Source organism: Macaca fascicularis, chromosome 7, assembly GCF_037993035.2.
Source record: "Macaca fascicularis isolate 582-1 chromosome 7, T2T-MFA8v1.1".
In the NCBI taxonomy this organism is placed as follows: domain Eukaryota; kingdom Metazoa; phylum Chordata; class Mammalia; order Primates; family Cercopithecidae; genus Macaca; species Macaca fascicularis.
In genome coordinates, this window is record NC_088381.1 from 160,901,543 (window position 1) to 160,908,042 (window position 6,500).

The 6,500-nt window shown below is 48.9% G+C and overlaps 1 long non-coding RNA gene across 1 annotated transcript; it reads right to left on the reverse strand.

Moving 5' to 3' along the window:
- Positions 1–3,362: 3,362 nt before the first annotated feature.
- LOC135971680 (uncharacterized) lies at positions 3,363–5,201 on the reverse strand. Its single transcript, XR_010587935.1, has 2 exons — positions 4,736–5,201; positions 3,363–4,334 (listed from the first exon to the last, which is right to left on the reverse strand). It is a non-coding gene; the product is annotated as an uncharacterized lncRNA (long non-coding RNA).
- Positions 5,202–6,500: the final 1,299 nt, after the last annotated feature.

A 6,500-nucleotide genomic window follows, 5' to 3' on the forward strand; every position in this document is an offset into this window, starting at 1 on the left:
CTCTTCTTCCTCCTCCCTCCTCCTCCTCCTCCTCCTCCTCCTTCTCACACTTTCCACAAGTCTGGCTCACATTTTGGTCTTAGCTTGAGCTCTTCCTAAAGCAGAGCCTGAGACAAGGACTCAGGTGCGGGGAGTTGACATGGAATCCATGCCAGGAAACCAAAGTGAGGGCGTAGGAGAGTGAGATCAGGAATGAGAGAAAGCCACTCAGTGTGCATTACTGAGCTGGCTACTGATGTGGCTAACCGGGGCTTGATTCCACTGGGGGCCATGTGAGGAATGGTGCCAAATGCACCTCAAGATTGTCTTGAATGATGATGAGGCTTGGGTGTGTGCCCATGGACCACTGTCCCCCAATCCCCATGCTTTGCTGGGAAAAAAATCTCAAGTGCAGAAACAGAGGCACAGTAAAGCTTTCCGTTGGGAAGCCACCATCAAGCACGAAGACAAACCACCAGGGACACAGCTGATGTCAGCGGGGGCCTAAGGGGACGAGACTCAGAGCAACAGCATTTACTACAGATGCCAAGGGAGAGGCGACGCCTGTCACGAAGCCACGTGGAAACCCCACCCAAACCTGGCACTGGCCAATCAAGGGCGGTGCGCGACTCAGGACAGCTGTCGCGCTATTTTCTTCCAACCTCCTTTCCCGATTTGGAAGGAGGTAACTCCTCCGCGTGAAAACAATAAGAGAAAACAACAGAACTTGGGGACCAATTGATTCAGGCGTGGGAATGGGATGGCAGGCAGCCACAGGTGCCCGAGAGGGAGGCTTCTCGCCAGCTCAGGCACAGGCTGTTCAGAAGTCAGGAAAATGTAAATGGGACATGCAAGGACACAGAAATATGTCTATTAGGACACCTTCTGTGATTCGCATGCTAGGAATTCCAAGAGATAGAGGACACCGCCCCTGCCTCTCTGAGAACCTTTTCCACAGCAAGAGGCAGAGTGCTGCAGGCAGAAGAGTCCCAGCCTTGGAAGCAGAGATCTCGGGTTCAAGTCTTGATGCCACTAATCACACAGAATATTGTGTGCAAAGCTCACAGCTGGGAGGCGCAGAGATGATGTTCATCATCTGACCTTCACAAGCCATTGCCAGCCTCCATGTCCCACGATGCAGACGAGGCACCTGAGATCAGAGGGTGAGTCACCTGCCCCAGGTCCTGCCTCCCAAACCATCAGACCTCAGACTTGAACTAGGCCTCTTTGAGGCTCAGCTCAAAGGTCCTCTGATCTCATGTTTCTGGAATAAACCCAAAGGCAGCTTTCTGGGTGGAGACACCCACAGGAAGACCTGTGCACTCCCGCTCTGACTTCCTGAGCAGGTGAGGAGGAAGCACACACAGGAAGGGGGGCGACCGTATGACTGGGCTGCATTTCTGGCAGGTGCAAACCACTCCTAGGGTATTGGAAGGAGGCAGGGAGTAAGGACCAGGGCACAGGAGTCGCGGGCTCTGGACTCTGGTCCAAATTCCACTCGCCTTCCGGCTGGTCTTGGTTTTCTCATCAAGGTAATTGGTAGGGTGCCTTCAGGGTCAATGATCTGATGGCCACAAGCTCTGAGAGGTCCGCGAGGGCTGGAGGGGCAGCAAGGCCTCCCTGGGAGCTGGCCTTGGAGGACAGCAGGGATGGGAAGGGAAGGCAACCCTGTCCCCAGGGCTCTAGTGACACTGTAACAAATGAGTACAGACCCCCTGGAATTCAGCACTGAGGACCCTCCAGCTTGTTCCCTAACTCCCAGGACCTCTGGATAAGAAGTGGGCTTTCATTGCACTCTGTCTGGCTCAAATCCCTGCAACCTTCTCACCAGACTCAGGGCCTGACTTCTACTTGGTCATGTATGAGGACTCGGGTGTGTTGAGGTGTGGGAAGAGGCTGGAGGGGAAGGGAAGTCACATGTTCCCCCACAACGTTTCTCAGAGACCTCCTCCTGTCCTGAGGCCATTGGGTGTGTCAGTGTTGCTGGAAATGCTCCCCAACCCCCAATTCCGAGCATTTAGTCTAGGTAGGCCTTGTCGTGGAGCCAGCTTGTGGGCCTGGGCCAGGGGGCGTGTGCTTATTTTCATGGCAGCCTTATATAAAAAGCACAAGGATATAAAAGATTGATGCTAGAATCAGAGACCAGCAAGAGGAAGATGGGCTTGGGACCTGGGGAGGGAAGTCTTAACTCTCAGATTCAGCTACATTTGGATCACCAGAAATCAGATGGTGACAGGTATCTCTCCAATATTATTTTTGAGTCGGCAAAATCTTTAACCTTTCTCCACCTCAGTTTCCTCGTCCCGTACAGGAGATAATAACAGTGCCTCCCTCAAAGGGCTGTTGCGCGGTAAATGAATTAATACCTGTGCAGCACTCAGAATAGTGCCTGGCACATAAGAAATTCTCAGTCATCGGGCTGGATGCAGTGGCTCACGCCTGTAATCCCAGCAGTTTGGGAGGCTGAGGTGGGCAGATCACGTGAGGTCACGAGTTCGAGACCAGCCTGCCCAACATGGCGAAACCCCATCTCTACTAAAAATACAAAAATTAGCTGGGTGTGGTGGTGGGCACCTGTAGTCCCAGCTGCTTGGGAGGCTGAGGCAGGAGAATCACTTGAACCCGGGAGGCGGAGGTTGCAGTGAGCAGAGATTGTGCCACTGCACTCCAGCCTGGGTGACAGAGCAAGACCCCATCTCAAAAAAAAAAAAAGAAAAAAGAAAAAGAAAAAGAAGAAAGAAATTATCAATCAATGTGAGTAAATCTTTTTGGTTATTATTATGATTATTACTATTAATTTTTTCATTCAAGTACAAGGCCTTGTAGGTGCTCAGTTAGTGTTGAATGAATGATTGAAATAAATGTAACTAGATAAAATGTTAGAAGTAGATGACATCAAAGATTGAAATAAACACTTGCTTTGGCCTCATTAGTTATGATCTGGTGTCTATGGAAACTGCTAAATATTGAGACTCAAAATAGATAGCTTTTCTCTGCACAGAATGAACCAAGGTGTGTGTGTGGTCTCTGCACTTTGTATCCCAAGATGAACCACCTCATTCATCTCTGTCCTCCAGTGAATCCTTCAAGAGCAGGGCCTGTGGCTAACGGGCATTCAGAAACCAAGTGTCTGGCTGTTGGTACACAGCAAGTCCTCATTCCTATTTGTTGAACGCGTGAACAAATGCATGAATATTGTCTGATCGACTCAGGAAATGGCAGGACTGAGCCTTCAGATAAAGGACCTCAGAGCCTTCTTTAGGGAGAGGCTGGGGAAGGCAGACAGTGATTACTTCTTGCAGAGGATTAAGTGGTGAAGAGCCTGGGCTTCGGGGACAATCAAATCTGGGAGGAAATACTGTCTCAACCACTCCCTAGCTTCGTGAACTTAGGCAAGCTGTTTAATTCCTCCAGGCCTCAGTTTTAACATCTATAAACTGGGCCTAATAATGTTTACTTGTTGTACAGATAAAATGGTCCAATGCACATCAATGTCTGTTTCTCCCTAGGAAGGGAGCCGTACCATCTTCATGGTAGACACGGGGGCAACAACAGTCCTCTCTTATTTCAAGGGATTTGGAACCACCCATGGTACAAGTAGTAATGAAAGAGTTCTTTGTAAACTGTAGAGCGCTCTGCACACGTGAGGAATCATGAGGTGGCTTGAGTAACAAGGAGTTGCAGAGAGAATCCGAACTTGCATCCCTGCTGGGGAAAGTATCCCAACTAGTAGGGATGGGACTCAGAAATGCAAAGACCAGAAAACTGGTGGGGAATTTTAGCCGCAAGACAGGGACTTGGGAGTCAGGCCGCCTGGGTTCAAGACCTATCTTTGCCTGTCTACTTTCTGTGACCTTGGATGAGTGACTTGCTCTTGGGAGGCCTCAATGTGCTTCTTGGGGAAGCTGGGAGGACAGTGAATACTTCATGGGACCGTTGTGGGGATTAAAGGGGACAGAGCGTGTAAAGTGCTCTGTCCAGCATTGGGCTGCAGGAAGTGCCCAGCAAACAGGGTTGCCCCATTTCTCACATTCTCCTTCTCCCATCCACTCTCAAGGCTCAAGGCCTCCTACCTCAGCTTGTCCCTTCTCTGGTTTGCAGAGTCTAAGGAGAACATAAACTAGAAGAACAAGCAAGGGGAGGGCAAGTGGGGTTGACCAAACCTTACAGGCAGGGTCACGTGGGGCAGGGACCGTTGTTACCTCCATTTCACAGGGGTGGTCACTGAGACCCTGCTATTTTGACATATGTATGCGCCAGGATGCATACCCAGGTCTGTCCACACGCAAAGCCTGCATTCATTCAGCTCTTCCAGGATCCCACGCCAGCTCTGACTCCAAATGCCGTGGGGGCCCCTGGAGCTGGGGAGGAACACATGGACAGAAACCAAGTGTTTCTAGGGCCCAGCCTGGCACTCCCACCCCTACCTACCCTCACCTCCTACCATCTCCTTCCCCTCTACCCCCCACTATGACCCCTGCCCAGGAGAACTCTTCTGGGCAGGATGGCCCTGCCAGCCTCTCAAGGACATGGGATGGGGCAGGAATCCCCAGCTTGGCCTGAGTCCTTCTCTGCCATAGACAGCAGGTTGTTAGATAATTGCCTTTGTCCCTTATCTCATTCTCACTCTTTATTACTTCCCTGGGGAGATGCTGCAACCACAGCCTCTCTGCAAATGAAGCCAGCCTCCTGGCTGCAAACACAGGCTGAGGGACCACGACTGGGGGAGGAGTGTGAACTGAAGGGGAGAATATACCTTCAGGTGGCAGGGACACCCTGTCCCTCAGCTCAGGGCATGCTGATAGGTTCTGGGAGGCTCCTGGAAGCACACCCAGTGCTTTGCAAAGAAAGCACTGGATCCAGAGAAGAAAGAATCTGGCCATGGGCTCTGCCCAGACTAGCACTTAACCCCTCTGGGTTCCAGGTTCTGTGTGGGTGAGATGAGGACAGCGATGCTCTCCCATGATGACCAAACCAGCTTGAAACTGGGAGGCATTGACTGTTTTGCCTCTGTTCTCATGGCAGCCTCTGTTTTAAAAACAGCTTTATTGGCATACATTTGTGCAGGTTTAAAGGGTGCAATTTGGCAAGTTTTGACATATGTATACACCTGTGAAGCCATCACCACAATCAAAACAGTGAGCACACACCCCTCACCTCCCAAAACTTCCTCTTGCGCCTTTGCAATCGCTTCCTCTCTCCTCGTTCCTCCCTCTCCATCCCCAGGCAACCATAAACCTGCTTTCAGCCACTGCAGATTCATTTGCATGTCCTAGAATTTTATATAAATGGAATTATCCAGAATGTATTCTTTTTGTCTGGCTTCTATTTTGAGATGCATCCATGTCATTGCATATATCAATAGTTCATTTATTTTTATTGCTAAGTAGTATCCCATTATGTGGATATACCACAACTTGTTTATTCATTTATCCATTGATAGATATTTGGGTTGTTTCCATTTTGGGGGTATTACAAATAAAGCTTCCATGAATATTCATGTACAAGTATCCAAACACTTTTATTTCTCTTGGGTAAGTACCTAGGAGTGGAATGGCTGAGTCATTTAGGAGGTATATGTTTCATTTTTAAAGAAACTGACAGATTGCTTTCCAAAGTGATTGTAGCATTTCACATTCCCACCAGCAGTGTATGGGAGTTCTGCCTGGTGTGGGGGCACATGTCTATAATCCTAGCACTTTGGGAGGCCAAGGTGGGTGGATCACCTCAGGTCAGGAGTTCGAGACCAGCCTGGCTAACATGGTGAAACCCCGTTTATACTAAAAATACAAAAAATTAACCTGGTGTGGTGGCATGCACCTGTAATCCCATCTACTCAGGAGGCTGAGGCAGGAGAATCACTTGAATCTGGGAGGCAGAGGTTGCAGTGAGCTGAGATCACACCATTGCACTCCAGCTTGGGCAACAAGAGTAAAACTCTGTCAAAAAAGGAAGGAAGGAAGGAAGGAAGGAAGGAAAGAAAGAAAGAAAAAAGAAAAAGAAAATACCACTGGGACTCGGCATGGTGGCTCACGCCTGTAACCCTAGCACTTTGGGAGGTCAAGGAAGGAGGACTGCTTGAGCCCAGGAGTTTGAGACCAACCTGGGCAACATAGAGAGACATCACCTCTAAATAAAATAAAATAAAATAAAATAAAATAGAAAAGAAAATACCAGTAGGCATAAAGAAATTTTTTTTAACACGCATAAACCTACCACCTTAACAACTATTGTTAACATGATGTGTGTCTTCAGACATTTTTCATGTACATAGGAAGTTGTACCATACATGTCTTCTGCATTTATATATCATGAATATTTTACCATGTTGTTACATTTCTTTTTGTTTTTTGAGGTGGAGTCTCACTGTCACCCAAGCTGGAGTGTAGTGGTGTGATCTCAGCTCACTGCAACCTCTGTCTCCTCGGTTCAAGTGATTCTCCCGTCTCAGCCTCCCAAGTAGCTGGGATTACGGGTGCCCACCACCACCCCTGGCTAATTTTTGTATTTTTAGTACAGAC